Source organism: Balaenoptera borealis (assembly GCF_965194805.1).
Source record: "Balaenoptera borealis genome assembly, chromosome: 13".
Taxonomy (NCBI): Eukaryota; Metazoa; Chordata; class Mammalia; order Artiodactyla; family Balaenopteridae; genus Balaenoptera; species Balaenoptera borealis.
In genome coordinates, this window is record NC_138870.1 from 18,147,593 (window position 1) to 18,165,113 (window position 17,521).

At 36.0% G+C, this 17,521-nt stretch overlaps 1 protein-coding gene and 1 pseudogene across 4 annotated transcripts in view; one reads left to right on the forward strand and one right to left on the reverse strand.

Moving 5' to 3' along the window:
- SLCO1A2 (solute carrier organic anion transporter family member 1A2) overlaps positions 1 to 17,521 on the reverse strand; it is a 118,492-nt gene that overhangs the window by 73,005 nt on the left and 27,966 nt on the right. The window lies entirely within an intron of this gene.
- On the forward strand, positions 12,718 to 17,491 carry LOC309609907 (SNRPN upstream reading frame protein pseudogene; annotated as a pseudogene). Its single transcript has one exon. The product of its transcript is annotated as an SNRPN upstream reading frame protein pseudogene (transcript).

A 17,521-nucleotide genomic window follows, 5' to 3' on the forward strand; every position in this document is an offset into this window, starting at 1 on the left:
TATATAGTAACTTATCTGAATGAATGTTGCAGAAAATTATATGCCTAAGAGAAAGACAAGAGAAAATGAACAGATTAATTAAAGTCCTACTCAATGCAAAATTAACAATGCATTTGACTCAAGCTATATACAAATAAGGATTTTCTTTTTTAAAGGAAAGGTAACAGTTTGAGCTTTTAGATTTAGAGTGAGTCTTCTTGTATACTGAATTCAGACGTTAGTAAACGCTATTCCTTATTTCTTTAACAACTAACTGCAATATGACTTCCCCCTTTTCTTGGTAAAATCAGTGTTGACAATAAAGATTCTTTCTTCAAAATCCCTAGCTCATATGTGCAGAACAATTTTCCTAATCCATATTCATATAAACACAGAGTAATCACTCCATAGGAGACAGTGAGTAAATGAGCTAAATGGTACTTCTCATTACCCCAAAAAGTTATTGTAAAAACATTAACGGCACATTCAAAGAAGCAGGTTAATTTTTAACCTTCAGTTATTTGAAGCTGTTTTGGTTTTGATCTGTTTTGGTTTTGTGTTTGGTCTTGTTAAGTACAACCATAGAATTTTCTAGGAACGTGACTTTTCATGGTTCAAATTCAATTCATTCTTCACCTAAATCTCAGAAAATCCAGGCTAAATGTCTGTTGAAAGTAGCATATTTGTATGGAATCTACCTCCTCCTTGCAGTAGGAAAACTAAATTATTACAATTTGGTGGACCAATGCTTATGACGTAAACATATTGGTCTACAGACTGAGAACAGTCCAGCCTTTTCTAAAATTTTAGAACCAGAGAAGCAGTAACATCTTTGCAAGCAGGACCACAACATCTTTTTTTCCGTTGAGCACAGACAATAAAGAACTCTGCTCATTCATTTTAGGTAAACAGCTAATCCTGAACAATTCAGGATCATTATCACTTGTGAGAATGGGTTCATAGTATCCTGTTAAAAATTATAATTGATTTTAAATTAGTTTTCACTATATCATCCTAGAAGCCAAGTAAGCAAGACTGAATGAACAATATAAAGCTAAGATGTATTTTTCTATTCCAAGTCATGAAAGATAATCACAAATTATGCTTTCTTAAGTAAATGAACTGATAAGAGAATTAAACCTGAGGTCAGTCACAATGTCAATTTACCAAACACCAAACTTGTCAAATTTACTAAAACTTTTTATAAGGAATATTGTTTTTAAATATGCATATACTTTCATTAAATACATTTTAAGGAATGTTCAATTTGTCAAAAGCTGAGTCCTAGGCTTATTTGGTGATTTTATGACTATTTTCGAATAAATTTTCTAATAAATATTAATATAAATATATTAAGAATAAGTTCTAATAAGGTAGTATTTTTTTAACATCTTTATTGGCGTATAATTGCTTTACAATGGTGTGTTAGTTTCTGCTGTATAACAAAGCGAATCAGCTGTATGTATACATATATCCCCATATGCCCTCACTCTTGTGTCTCCCTCCCACCCTAAGTTAGTATTAAAAGCATAATAAAGATGAATAAATTCACTGAAAATATTCTTAGTTGTGAAAAATATATTCATGAAGAATATAATTAGGGAGAATGCATTTATGAAGAATATATTTATGTAAAATGTTTTTCATTGGGTACTTGAATGTATTCAAAAAGAAAATATTCATATTCACTTAATCTAGTCAATAAATTATGTTTATAGGAAAGCATATACAGAACCATTTAATATGCTTATGCTGATTAATCTTTAAAACAATATATCTGGTAAACTAGTAAATTTAGAAATAAGCTATTCCACAAATGAACTTCAGTGCCTTGATCTTTGAAGAATTCACCTACTTCCGTGAAATGATGGCGAGAGGGGAGTATGTATTGAAGGGCCATCAAACACGGACACATTTTTGCTGAGCACAGGATGTAGATCAAGGATGAATTATTATGTTTAAGAGAATTTGCATTGATAGTCCGTACGGTCAAATCAAATTGTAACTGCCAACTATGTGACTTTGTATTGAGAAGATATGACCCCCAAAGAAAACATATGTGGAACATATGTGACAATTTATTTAATTTATTTTATTGAAGTATAGTTGATTTAAAATGTTGTATTAATTTCTGCTGTACAGAAAAGTGATTCAAATTTGGTAATTTGAATTGGAAAGAAGTTGACTGCTAAAAGGGAAACGACTTTGAAGAAAACTTGTATATATCTATATTCTTCTTCATATTCTTTTCCTTTATGGTTTATTATAAGATATTGAATATAGTTCCCTGTGCTATACGGTAGGACCTTGTTGTTTATCCATTCTATATAATAGTTTGCATCTGCTAACCCCAAACTCTCAATCCATCCCTCCTCCACCGCACCCCTTCTTCTTGGCAACCACAAGTGTGTTCTCTATGTCTGTGAGTCTGTTCCTTTTTCGTAGATAAGTTCATTTGTGTCATATTTTAGATTCCACATATAAGTGATATCATATGGTATTTGCATATATGACTATTTTTTAACCCAGTTTCAGCAAAACCTTTGGTATTGACATCTTCCCAGCAGTGATAAATACCTAGTTATTTTAAAAAACAAAGCAAAAAACTAGTTATAGATTCCAAAGCAGTTTCCCTTTGCCTGGAATTTGGCCTGTTGTGTGACCCAAACTCCAGTATCATCAGATACTGTATATTCTGAATCTGCAAAGATATAACCAAGGCTGTCTGCTCCACTCCACTGGAAAAGAAACACCCACATTTTCCAATACACTTCATTTGGAAACAAGATGAGCTAGCAAGCCATACACATGCCATTGTGACATTAATAGTAGGTTCATTGTATTTTATGGTAATTGCAATGTAAATCCACCTACGTAAGGTAGAGCATTTCCTTCACTCCTTGTGGGAAGCTCTTAGTAATATGACTGATTCCAAGTTCAGACTTATTTTGAACTACAGGGGGAAAAGCCACTATTTATAGCCCATCTGTTAAGACTGTATCATTTTGAAAGGTGAAGAGTGTTTTAAGGTACAGAGGAATTGTCATTCTTTTGGTAATTTGAATTGGAAAAAAGTTGATTGTTAAAAAGGAAACAACTTTGAAGAAAACTTGCTTAAAACTTCATTGTTGGTACATAAGTTAGCCCAAATTGATCTGTTTCCTCAAGTGCAATTTATTTGGTACAAAGGGTGCAAAGCAGTGGGTTGGGTATTGAAGTGAATCAGTAACCTCAGACCATTTCATGAGCTTTTCTACCTGCATTTGCAATAATTGTCTGTACTTCACCATAAGAATGTAAGTACCATTCTTACTGATCAGAAACGTTTCTTGTTTCATGTCTCAGCTGTTGCCCAGCCTATGGTTTTACCATATTTTTATACCCACAATTCCCAGTTGGTGCTGAGTTTGGAACGTGTACTACCTACCTACTACTAGGCAGTTCAAAAATATGGATTCAAGAAATCTCAACCAAATCAAAGATGACTAAATGAATGGTTGGTCTCGCGTTAGTGTAACATGTCTTCAGACTGCCAGAATAAGTAGGAATTTACATATATCATTCCTTGTCCTCAGGCCCAATATTCACTGAGTCTTGTATCAAGCCACAAATGATCAAGCCATATGACTCTTTATCTCTTTATTTTTATTATCCATTCAACTCAATTATTTATTAGTGTTATTACTTTTATTTGAGATAGTTGATTACTATAAGAAAAAAATTAAATTCTCCCTTCATTCCATATCCCAAATGAAATGCACAAAGAACCTCTAGCAGGAATTTTTTATGACCATTTATAGGCTATGATGGAGAAAAAGTTATTTCTAAACATAAAACTCGAGGCAAAATACCTATATTTAAAAAATTAAAGTTTAGAGCAACAACCACAAACAAAAAAAAATAAAGGCTATTAATAGCAAACAAGAATCTGGGAAAAACTGAAACACATATGACATCACACTAAAATAACAAGGTGACTAAATGTGTCCGAGGCACTCTGCTAAGAGGCATTGGGTAATGAGAAGTTAGCAATCAGTACCCCTCACTTTGAAGCACCTTAGAAGCCAGTAGATAAGAGATGTAGACAATTACATGACACAGTGAACCGTGCTCCATCCATAACATGAGAGGTACAAGCCCGGAGGTCACAGAGTTCAGGGTGTGGTGACGATGAAAAGCAAGTTGTCTTGTTTCATTTGTGCAGTTTCTCAAAGTGTGGTCTCTAGTTCACTTACAACATATTCCTGGGCCTCAGACCTAAAGAAAACTCTCACCCAGCTCAGGAGAGTTCAAAGTGTCTCCACAAACAACACACATTTGGTGTCTTGCACCTTCTAAAATGCCTTACAATACTTATAAACATTACTGGAAAATGTTAAAAGCTTTGGAAGGAACCGTGAATCAAGGGACTATTTGAAATGCACCAACACCAGGCTTTCTTATGTCCCCAAATAACTGAGATCAGACAAATGCCCTGGAAGCCCACCAACATGCCCTTGGCCTTTGGGTCTTAGTTTGTACTGATTTGAACTTGGCCTTAGGAGCTTTTCTCCTGGGTTTCAAAGAAGTCTTGACAGTCTGTGACTTAAAATCTTGGGACAAAATCTGTAGGACAGATTGAGAGGGATTCAAGATGCCCTCAGATCCGTATATTGTTACGGAAAATGGCAGGTCTCCAATTGCCATCGGCCTCTTAATCGCTTGCTGGGGTTTTTGTTTGATTTGGTTTTATCTTGGTTTTAACAGTCCACATTTCATTTTTGTTTTATTTTATTTCTGTTTTGCTTTGTTTTGTTTTTATTGTGGTAAGAACAATTGACATGAGATCTACCCTCTTAAATGTCTAAGGACGCAATACAGTATTGTTAATATAAGCACAATGTTACACAACAGATCTCTAGAACTTATTCACCTTGTGTAACTGGAACTTTATACTTGTTGAATAGTAGCTCTCCATTTCCCCCTGCTCCCAGCCCCAGGAAACCACCATTCTGCTCTGTTTCTAGGAGTTAAACTATCTTAGGTACCCCATATAAGTAGAATCACACCTTATTTGTCCTTCCGTGACTGGTTGATTATTTCCTGTAGCATAACGTCCTCCATTGCATGCGGAGCTACCAGACTAAAGCTCCTTAGGGCTTTAATGACAAACCCCTTAGAATTTTGTCTAATTGGTATCATCCAGCCCTCCTGTCCTTTCCTCCCTTTGCATTTCAGGATAGTCTTTAAAAGGAAGGTTTGCTGTTTTATTTCAAAGATTGACAGCTTAGAATTGTACTTCACCAAGCACTTCAGTCTAGACCTACATCGCCAAAACTGAATTTATCTCTGGAAATGCAAAGAGAGGAAGGATTAGGAGGGGTGCATGGTAGCAATTAGATGAAATTCTAAGCCCTAAGGGGCTTTAGTCTGGTGGCTCCATTTCTGTAGTGTCAGTAAAATCCCAACTAATCCTATCCTATTTTCCCAGTAACTGGATCATTACCCTACATCTCTCCCTTCATCTGATTTCAATTAGGTCATCTGACTGAGGGCATCTCTAAATTGAACATTTTGAGTCTTCCTATTAAGGGTGATCTTATGGCTGAGTGTGTGTCCAAAAACATCACTCACTCTCAATGAGCCCTTCATGGCTGCCCACAGGTAAACACTCCTTTTTGTTTGTCATCTGCTGTTTACACATAACACTTTGTTGTGGTGGGACTCTGAAACTCACCGTATATTTTCAGAATACATAGATGTTGGCTTTTCCACCCACAGCCAAAAGTCTAGTGCAACAAATAGCTTCAATCCATTTATGCTGAAACACATTAAAATAAAAATACTCTTTCCCTGTTCCTCTACTATTTGGTTGGTTCATTGGTTGTTTGACTGTTTCCGTGGGAGTGGGGATGGGAGGAGTATGAGTGGATGTAGGTAAAAATATCTCAGTGAACTTGGCAATTTTGTCAACCAATCAATTTACACTTAGAGGGAAACCACTAATCTTTAAAGGAATTTTTGGCATAGGTTATTCAACGTTTTTAACAGTGAATATAAAATAGCTAGATTTCAACCTTAATCATATGCCACTTCTCTGAGCAGTGTTACAACTTAATCACAGGGTATCACTCAAATTATTATCAGATCTGCTTAAATAATCAAATCTAAACCAGAGTTCTTTTGACTATACACATTACCCCTTAAAACTCATCTCTATAATTATATCCAACCACAGTATTCACAACAGCAACAAAAAATGACTATTTGGAACCAGTTAATTACTATCACATATCAACTTAGTTTGGAAGTTACTTAGCTTTAGATCAAATTATAATAAAACTCAAATACAAACAACAAAAGTAATGTTATTTGTGAAGTGTCCTGAATATAAAACAAAACAAAAAATGTAAATAAGATTTCAAAGAGCTAATAATCTGCTGAACCAAGATAGACGGTAATATTGTACAGAGGGGGAAAAAAGTTAGTCCTAAGGCTTCTACACCATGGACAATTCCACAGCTTCTTTCTGTACTCACTGGGTGGTCTTAGGAAAAAATAAACTAACAACAAAAATAAAATCAAAGCTGGGTGGCTTTGGTAAGAAATAATACATGATCCCTCTGATGGTTCTTTTATGTTCTTTTTGTTCTCCCTTTTCATTTAGCTCATATTTGAAAATCTCCTGTGAACAACTTGGCTCTTTCCCAGAGGTTTGCGTCAATCCCAGCTTCCAATGCTGTCAGACCTGGAGGGGGGCAGGATGCAGGGCCCAGGGGCTGCAGGACTGTGTGACAGCCATCCAGGCATAAGGGACAGTGCTGACAAGTCAGTAGAGAGGAGTAGGCCAGGCTAATGGTCATTCTCAGTGGATCATTCTGCCGTTTTGTAAGCAGCCCTTTGCAGGAAGCAGCTCTTTGCAGGAGGCCCTTTTTGTTGTCACTTTAGCAAAAGCTGTATTTTAACTTAACCTTTATACCAGGTGCCTCCACACTTCACCAATCTCCCACCCAAGCACACCTCTCAAATCTTTTGATCACACCATGCCTTGTCTAACCTGTTGATTTTTTTCTTAGATTGAAGAAGTAGGAATGAAGAATAAGTAATTAATGGAGGACTAGATCTTTTCTCCAGCTTCCCCTTCAGTAACCCTGTGAGCTGACTGCATGAACAAGATAGCATCTAAAGAAAGATCACAAGAAGTTAACAAGCCTGCACACTATGGAAGATGGTAAAGAATCTGACCCCCTACTTCAGTGATTAACTGAGATTTTTTTCTCTTTAAAAACTTTCATGGCCAAGCAGAATCTTCGAAGCTGGTTCTGGGACACAAGTCCACCTTCTCCCCAGGTTGCTGGCCTTCTGAATAAAGCAAGCTTTCCTTTTCCCACCAACACTTGTCTCTCATTTATTGGCTTTCAAGCTGCGAACAGCTGAACCTGAGTTTGGTAACAGTTTGACAATGAAAATAGAGACTCACATTTCCCAAATTTCCCTCCCCTCCAAGTCCAATCTTAGCGATAGTAATTAATTCCTTAATTTCTGTCTTACTGTACCAAGTGTGGCAGTTTTGTTGTGTGACACATGGAGGTTAGACTCTTCTCCTTGCCACTTTCTAACATGAATTTGAAAAAGTTATGTAATCTCTCTAAACATTCAAATGCTCATCTGTAAAAGCTAACATTTCCTACTTCACAGGGTTGTTTAAAGATTAAGTGAGGTATTGTACAAACATGTTCTAACACAATGCCTGACACAAAGCAGTTTCTGAAAAACACACATTTCTAATGTCTGCTTCCCTCATCCCCATAAGACTATCCTCTCCACTATATTCACAATCCCATTGCCTCCCAGTTCTCTGGGGACACTATACCAACAATTATCTTTTCCCTCTCCCATCTTACCAAACTCTCCTATCCTACTGAAAAGTCAAAAAACATTTATTGAATATGTAGTTAGTAAGTGCCAGGCCTTTTTTGACCTGTTATCTTAACCTAACGCTAACCTCTCCTGAAGCTATTGGTCTGTCTTTCTTCTTGCCTTTATGATTAAAAGTCTGCCATGAGGCTACAGTAGAGGAATCTATATAAAGGAGGTTGTCAGAGGGAATATGAATTTCTAGATATTGTGCTCAAATTTTAAATTGCATGTTCAAATCCACATTTTCCAGAAAAACGGAACTCATTTTCCCCATCAGAGTCTTAAAAGGATGCTTGATTCTCAATATGTTAAGATCCAGTGATCTATATCAGTAACATTTCAGGACTGTCACGCTATGCCATTATACTGTGTCTGTCCATACCAAGCATTGAACGCACCCAAGTTATAGTCAGCAGTGAACTTTTACTGGCTGACCTCAAATTTCTATTTTTTAGTCTTCATCCTATGTTATTTATCTGCATAATGTGACATTCATACCAAGATTTTCCTTCTTGGACTTTCTCTTTCATTGATTTCTGACATCACTTTTTTCTCCCAATAAGTCATATTTGAGCACTCCCATCTCTTCCTCTGGCCCCTACTCCTCAAAATGTCTCATAAATATTGATGTTTCCTAAGATATACTTTGTCTTAATTTATTCTTGTTGTACATGCTCTCCTTGGATTATATAATCCATGTCTAAGACTTTCTATATCCAGATCAGACCTATCTTGATATCCAAATCCATATGTCTAAGTGATTAAAAAATAAATTGCATAAATGACCCTAAGAAACACTTAAATTTTTTTAAACTGCACTATTAATTTTTTTTAAATTAAGTTAATATAACCTGAAAAAGAATAGATATATGTATATGTATAATTAAATCACTTTGCTGTACACCTAAAACTAACACAACATTGTAAATCAACTATACTCCAATATAAAATTAAAAAAATTTTTAAGTTAATATAAAGATACTACTTTCCTTTTTTCTTGTGATTTATGGGTATTTTTTTTCTAAACAATTTCCTGTGTTAGCAAACTTAAGAATAAAGTGTATCCTAGTACACTGCTAATGGAGTGTACATTATTATAAGCTTTCTAGAGGGCAATTTGACTATATAGATTGGAAGTCCTTAAAATATGCATACACACTTCTGTTTTTGTAGTATGAAGTTATACTGAAGGGCCCTCCCACTAAAAGACAACTAGAACCTGGACAAATTAAGACAAACATTTTTAAGGCATGGCTAAGCTCACAAGAAGGAAAGGAAATCTGAGTGTGATGGGGGAGGCGATGAAATGAAATCTGAGAAGAGAGCCATGAGTAAACAGTAAGTGAAAGAAAGTCTCTCTGGGAACAAGTAATAATAGGAGTCCTGAGATCTTGAAGTCCTAAGCTTTGGGTCTGTCTCAACGTTGAAAGCTAATGTGAGTCTCCTTTACCACCTTGACCCTCCTTGGAGCTTAAGTGATCTCAGATGTCAGCAAATTCTGGACGGTGGCAAATAAACCATATCCTATCTAAGGGAATATCCCCAATATGGGCCCTTAGGATTCCCACAGATTTCGTTGAAGAACATATGATCTTGGACTTCCCTGGTGGCACAGTGGTTAAGAATCCACCTGCCAATGCAGGGGACACAGGTTTGAGCCCTGATCCAGGAAGATCCCACAAGCCGTGGAGCAACTAAGCCCATGCACCACAACTACTGAGCCCACATGCTGCAACTACTGAAGCCTGTGCACCTAGAGCCCATGCTCCACAACAATGAGAAGCCACTGCAATGAGAAGCCCACGTACCGCAACAAGAGTAGCCCCCGCTCACCACAGCTAGAAAAAGCCTGTGCGCAGCAACGAAGAACCAATGCAGCCAAAAATAAATAAATTAATCTAAAAAAAAGAATTAAAAAAAAAAACATATGCTCTTATAAACACAAATCAAGCCACTGCCACTGAGAGTCATCAGAAACAAAATACAGACCAAACTTCCAAGGAAAATATGTTGAGATAATCAGATAAACAATATTGACTGACCATCTATGAAATGATTAAAAACAAAATAAATGCACTGTTTTTAAATCAACCTAAAACGACTATTAAAAATGACCAAGAAGTATTTAAAACTAAAACAACTTAATCTTTGATATTAAAAACACACGGAATGGGTATCAGCATATCAGATACAGATGAAAGAGATAATTTGTGAATTGAAAAATCAATCTTAGGAAATTAATTACCCAGAGTTAGCATAAAAAGTACAAAATAAAGAGGCTATATAATGCAGTCAATAAAAGACAAGATTCAGGAACTAGACTAAATTTGAATCCCAGCTCTACCACTAACTCCCTCTGTAGCCTTGGGTGTGTTACTATCCTCTCTGTACCTCAGTTTCATCATATATTTAAAAATGAGGATTTGTGTAAGGATTAAATAATATATATAAAATGCTTGGATCAAAGTCTGATAAATTAAGCACTATAGAATAAATGTCATTATTAATATGACAAAACTAAGACCAAACATATCTATTATATCAAGAAATACATGAACTTAACTTACTTATTAAAAGAAAGATATTTTTTCAGATAACTCACAAAACAAATCCCCACTTTATGCTGTGTATAAAAGACACACTAAATACAAAGTTATTCAGAAAGACTAAAAGAATTGGCAATGATATCCAAAAAAGAAAAGAGAAAAAAAAGAAGAAATAGCAGAAGTCATGATCATAATATCTGACAAGGTAAAATTCAGAGCAAAAGGCATTAAAATTCAGAGCAAAAGGCATGTTAAAGGTACTAAAAAGAACAATTCACAGTGAAGATGTGTTATGTATTTCTATGCACCCAGTGGGAGTACGGCAATTTCATAAAGCAGGAAATTCAGGAGGTGCAAAGATAGATAGGCAGAGACATTCAGGGAGAGAAATAAACAATAGCAACTTATTTCTCCCCCCGAGTCCAAGGCATAGAAAAATGAAAAGCATAAGAAAGGATTCAGAAGACTTAAATAATGTTTTCAATAAAGGAGGTGATATGGATATATATTGAATTTTGTACCTGAATTAGAAAATACAGCTTTTTCCAAGTGCTTATGCAAGCTTTACTAAAACTAACCATGTATCTGATCACAAAAAAATTTAATAAAGTCTAAAATATAAATAACACAGAAAATATTGCTTGACCACAAAACAATAAAAGAAACTCCTCCACTGAGAAAGACTGAAAAAAAAAAAATGAAAGAAAATCTTTGAGTTAGAGGAGAGAATTTAAAACACACAAACAAAAATTTTTGCAGAATTTCTAGAAAACAACTGCTATGGGTTGAATTATTTCCCCACCCTCCAAATTTATAAGTTGAAGTTCTAATAGTACCTCAGAATGTAACCATATTTGGAAATGGGGTCACTGGAGTTGTAGTTTGTTAAGACAAAGTCATACTGGAGTAGTTTGGTTCCCTAATCCAATATAACTGGTGTCTTAATAAAAAAAAAAAAAAAAAGGAAATTTGGAAACACAGACATATACACACAGAGAATTCAAAGGAAATGAAGACTGTGATAAGAGTGACACTTCTACAAGCCAAGGAACACCAAAGATTTGCCAGCAAACTGCGAGAAGGTGGGGAAAGATACAGCACAGCCCTCAGAAGGAACCAATCCTGTCAACATCTTGATCTCAGACTTCCAGCCTCCAGAACAATGAGACAATAAATTTCTGTTGTTTAAGTCAGTTTGTGGTATTTTTTCCAGCATGTTGAAAACATCATTGCTAGTTTTTATTTAGTTGCCCAAATTCCAAACTAGACTATACTTAAGAGTTTATTACCCAATAGATGCTCCAAATATTATTGAATGAATAATTCAAGCATTAAAGGAGAGTAAATTAAATTCTCCTGACAGTCTCTTCTAACTCAGAGATTGTTGTTCATTTGTTTGTGTGCTTATTTTATTTTGATTTGGGGGGAACATCAGGCCTTTCAAAAGCTCCTAATCCATATGTCTGAATTAACAGGATCTTAGAAATCCTTAAAAATGCATCATTTTTCAAACTATTAAAACAGAACGGAAAGTATGTCTTTTATACAGAGCATACAGTTGGGATTTCTTTTGTGGGTTATCTGAAATATCCTTCTTTTAGTAAGTAAGGTAAGCCCATGTATTGCTTAATATAATAGATATGTTTGGGATTAGTTCTGTTATATTAATAATAACATTTATTCTATACTGCTTAATATTACCAAAATTTGGTCCAAGCATTCATTAAGATAGTTTCTTGAGACACTTTTAAAATATAAAGTTGAAAGCCATTAAACACTGAACTCACCACAAAAGCATAAAAATAAAACAAAGCTCTGAGTGAGAAGGCATTGTTCATACTCCCCTAAACTTCCGCAGGAATGGGGTTGGCTCCTGTCTCTTTTCAAAATACTGCTCATGAGGGGGCAGGATCAAGATGACAGAGTAGGAAGACCCTGAGCGCCCATCCCCCCATGAACATATTAAAGCTACAACTACATACAGAGCAACTCTTGCTGAGAACAACCTGAAGAACAGCTCTTTTACAACGAAGGCTGTAAAGAATAAACCACATGGAGTTTGGTAGGAAAGGAAGAGAAGAGATTTGGTCAGGACCTGTACCCCTAGCGGGGGACACAGAAGAGGAGGGGAACATCATAGGCTCAGGGATCCTCTCTGGGGAGCAGAGGGTTTGCACCACATGTTAGGCACCCAGTCCTGGGGACTGACACTGGGAAGACGAGCCCCTTCGCTGGTTTGAAAACCTTTGGGGCATACTGGAGGGCTATAGGAAATGAAATCTCCACTCTTGAAGAGTGCATAACAAACTTGCTTGCTCTCAGGCCCAGCACAGGGACATCAGATTGAAAACTGCCAGGAGCTTTGGCCAGCCTGCCAGAACTGCCCCAGTGTGCACTCCAGCCTGCACTGACCTCCTGCTCCGCCCTGGTCTGCTCCAGCACTTCTCCCACTAGGGCAAAGATCACCATTGCAAATGCGTGTGCACACACCAGGGAAGAGCAGAGCCAGCTCAGGGCCAGCGCTGCATATAGCCAAGCGTGGCTCAAATTCCTTGGGCCCTGACCCTGCCTCTGAGCAAGGCAGAGACCCAGAGACAGCTAAGAAGTGCAGCCTCAGTGCCTCAGGGCGCCGGACCCACCCACAATAGGGCAGTGACCACCACTGAACCTAGGTGAAGCCCTGGCTTGCACCTGCCTCCAGCTCTAGCCCCTCCGACTCCAACCTTACTTCCCACCAATGTCGTGGCTGCCAGCACAACCCAGGAGAAGTCACAGCCTGTGCTCACTTCAGACCCATCTCTCCCACCAAAGCCACTGGGCACAGATAGACTGCATAGGGACTCTCCCACACAAGGACACACCTTCAAGTCCAGGATAGGTAACAGTTTCACCTAATTTCATAGAGACAGAGAAATATGAGAAGACAGAGGAATATGTTTCCAATGAATGAACAAGAAAAAAAAAAAACGGAAAAAAAAACCCATATGACATGGATATAAATAATTTACCTGATAAAGAGTTCAAAGCAATAATAATAATGCTAATTGAACTTGGGAAAAGAATAGAAGAACACAATGAGAACTTCAACAAAGAACTGGAAGATATAAAAAAAGAACCAGTTAGAGTTGAAGAATACAATAACTGAAATGAAAAATACACTAGAAGAAATTAACAGCAGACTAGGTGATACAAAAGAATGCGTAAGTGACCTGGCAGATACAATAGTGGAAATCCAATCAGAACAGTAAAAAGAAAAACAAAATTTTTTAAAAATGAGAATAGTTCAGGAGACCTCTGGAACATCAAGCATACTAACATTTGCACTAGAGGGGTCTTGGAAGTAGAAGAGAGAGAAAAGAGGGCAGAAAATGGGTTTGATGAAATTATGGCTGAAAACATCCTGAACCTGAAGAGGAAAACAGATACCCATGTCTGGGAAGCAGAGAGTCCCAAACAAGATGAACCCAAAGAGACCCACACAAACATGTATCATAATTAAAATGGCAAAAGTCAAAGGTAACAAGAATTTTAAACGCAGTAAGAGAAAAACAAAGAGCCACATACAAGGGAATCCCCAGAAGGATGTCAGCTGATTTTTCAGCAGAAACTTTGAAGGCCAGAAGGGAGTGGCATGGTGTATTTAAAGTGCTGAAAAGAAAAAACCTACAACCTAAAATACTCTACCCAGCAAGGTTACCATTCAGAATTGAAATTGAAAAAGAGATAGTTCTCCAGACAAACTTTCTGCTAAAAGAGTTTATGACCACTAAATGGTTCTTATAAGAAATGTTAAAGGGTTTTCTTTAAGTGAAAAAGAAAATGTTATAGCAAATAAGAAAATATAGGAAGAGAAAAATCTCACTGGTAACAGCAAAGGTATAGTAAGGGCAGTGGATCAACCACTTAAATGAGCTAGAACAGAGGTTAAAAGACAAAAATTGTAAACTCAACTATCACTACAATAAACAGTTAAGAGACAGACATAGAAGATGCAAAATATGGCATCAAAAACACAAAATGTGGGGGGAACTGGAAGCAAAAAATATATCTTTTAGAATGTGTTTGAATTTAAATGACTATCAACTTAAAACAAGTAGATATAGTTAAATGTTGACATATATGAAATTCATGGTAACTGCAAATCAAAAACCTACAATAGAAATAAAAAGGGAGAGAAAAAGGAATCCAAACATAACGCTTAAGAAAATCATCAAACCACAAGGGAAGCAACTAAAAAAAGAAGAGAAGAGAGAAGAACTACAAAAACAACCAGAAAACAACTTACAAAAATGCAATAAGTACATACCTATCAATAATCACTTTAAATGTCAATGGATTAAATGCTCCAATCAAAAGTCATAGGGTGGCTGATCGGATTAAGAAAACACGACCCATCTATATTCTGTCTACAAGAGACTTATTTCAGATCTAAAGACACACACAGAGTGAAAGTGAGGGGATGGAAAGATATATTACAGGCAGATGGAAATCAAAAGAAAGCTGGGGTAGCAATACTTATATCAGACTACTTAGAGTTTAAAACAAAGTCTATTAAAAAAAAAAGCAGAGAAAGACATTATATAATGATAAAGGGGTCAATCCAAAAGAGGATATAACAGTCATAAACATATATGCACCTAATATAGGAGCACCTAAATATATAACGTAAATATTAACAGAGAAATTGACAGTAATACTATAATAGTAAGGGACTTTAATACCCCACTTACGTCAATGGATAGGTCATCCAAACAGAAAATCAATAAGGAGACAGTACCCTTAAATGACACATTAGGCCAAACGGATTTAATAGATATTCATACAACTTTCCATCCAAAAACAGCAGAATTTGCATTCTGTTCAGGTGCACATGGAACATACCCTAATATAGTCTATAAAAATATCGAATCACTATGTTGTAAACCTGAAACTATAAAATTGTAAGTCAACTATACTTTGATAAAAATAAAAATTAAATAAATTAACAAACAAACAAATATACTATTCATGCCTTTTGAATCTGGTAGGACATGTGAAGGGAATGTTGGAAAAGGCATTTTTCACTTTAGGGACTTAAAAATTCCTATGCTGCATTTTAAAGGATGGCAGGAAAGAATGACTACGTGTGGTGTGAAAACAATGGCAATTCTAAATTACTTTCCAGCAAAGTGATTCTGTGGTACAAAGAGGTGAGAGAGTGTGTGTCAGAAAATCACCCAGCTTGCTAATTTGTAGCTTTTTGCATAGAAAATAATCTTACTTATATCTTCATGGTGGAGTGGAATAATAGAAGAATTATTTGACACCATGTAACACAGATTTAAAACACATTTCTGAGAATGTTTAGAACACTGATACCATCTTCACACTATGTTTGGCAATCCATTAACGAGATAGTTTTAAAACTATGTAGCAACATAAAAAATGCTTAGAGAAATATCAGTCATAATCTGGAACTCTAACACAAAAACTGTTACTGTGTTCTATTTTCATATGTAAATGCTGTATATATTAACAATTTTGTTTTATTTATCACTAGTTCATATCTTTCAATTTTTTATTCCTTTTTAAATTTTTATAATTAATTGTTAAGTTTGAAGCCTATAAACAGGGAATGAACAATATTTTTTTAATGTAAAAAAATAAAAATAAAAAGTAAAGCTTGTTAGGAAAGAATTCTAAATATCTTCCCAAGCCGCGGAATACTTCTTGAAGGAATCAACATGCAATGTTAGACTTCATTTAATCACGCCAATCTTAAAATGCCAGCAAAGAGATAAAAAGAATATGAATCCACAAAGACAAAGAGAATGAGAGAGAAAAGTTATAGGCAGAAGATAGCTACACATCTATGCAAGATGGAAAAAAACCTGAGGAGATATAATGACTTATGTTTCAGTCTCCATAAGGCTAAGAGAGCAATGTTAACAAGAAGCAATACTCCTCAGCAATAAAAAGGAAAATTATTGATATAGAAGGCAGAGAAATCTCAAATTCATTATGCTGAGTGAAAAAAAAAAAAAAAAACCAGGCAAAGAGTACATTCTGTACTATTCCATTTATAGAAAGTTCTAGAAAATGCAAACAAGTATACAAGAACAAAAAGCACATCAGTGGTTGCCCAGCGAGGGGGTAAAGGAATAGAGGAGAATGAAGGAGTGGAACGAGGGATAAACTACAAAAGTGCACAAGACAACTTTTTGGAAGATGGAAACATCTGTACATCTGGTTGTGGTGATGGTTTGCAGTGATGGTTTCAGGGGTGTATAAATTTGTGAAAACCAATCAAATTGTCCACTTTACATATGTGCAGTTTATTTTATTTCTATAGTACCTAAATAAAGATGTAAAACAACAATATAAAAATAAATAAAGGGATAGCTAAGGATCATCAGATACTTAAAGAAAGCTCCAGTAAGAAATACAAAGACCAAAACAAACATTCAAAGGTAAACAAAAAGGAACTGAAGGAAATAGAGACCACAAAGGGACAAGAATTAAAAAAAAAAAAAAGAGAGAGAGAGAGAGAGAAAGCTGTAAATAGTATCCTCGTAGATAAGAATGGAGTTTACATCAATGAAACAAAACCGAGGTGCTATTCAAAAGGCAAGAGATCCTGAAAATTAAGAAAATATATGATTGCCAAAGTTGATTTTTAAATGGAAAAGTTAGTCTATCAAGTTTAGGATATTTCTAAGACGTTCAAAAAATTAAAGATATGGAAAACCAGTGAGAAAAAAATACATAAGATTAAACTAATAAATCTAATCCTCAAAAGACTTTTGGAGGAGCCGAGTGAAGCAGCCAGTGATGCCTAATGCTCTGTTTTGAAGAACAGCCAGCGGAGCGATGGAGCAGGCCAGGGACTGCTCACACCTGAAACGGACCACAGAACAGGCACGTACCGGAGGTGGCAGTTCAAGTCACACGTAGAAGGACAACCTCACCAGGCGATCAAGAGTGTCCACTGTGCCCGCAGAGATCTCAGCAGCAGCAAGTACCCGTGGTAGATTTTAAGGCAAAATTGACATGGACATTCTTGGCTGAGACACCAAGAGGTGGGTAAAGCTCTACTGGAATAGCCAGGTAGCTGACTG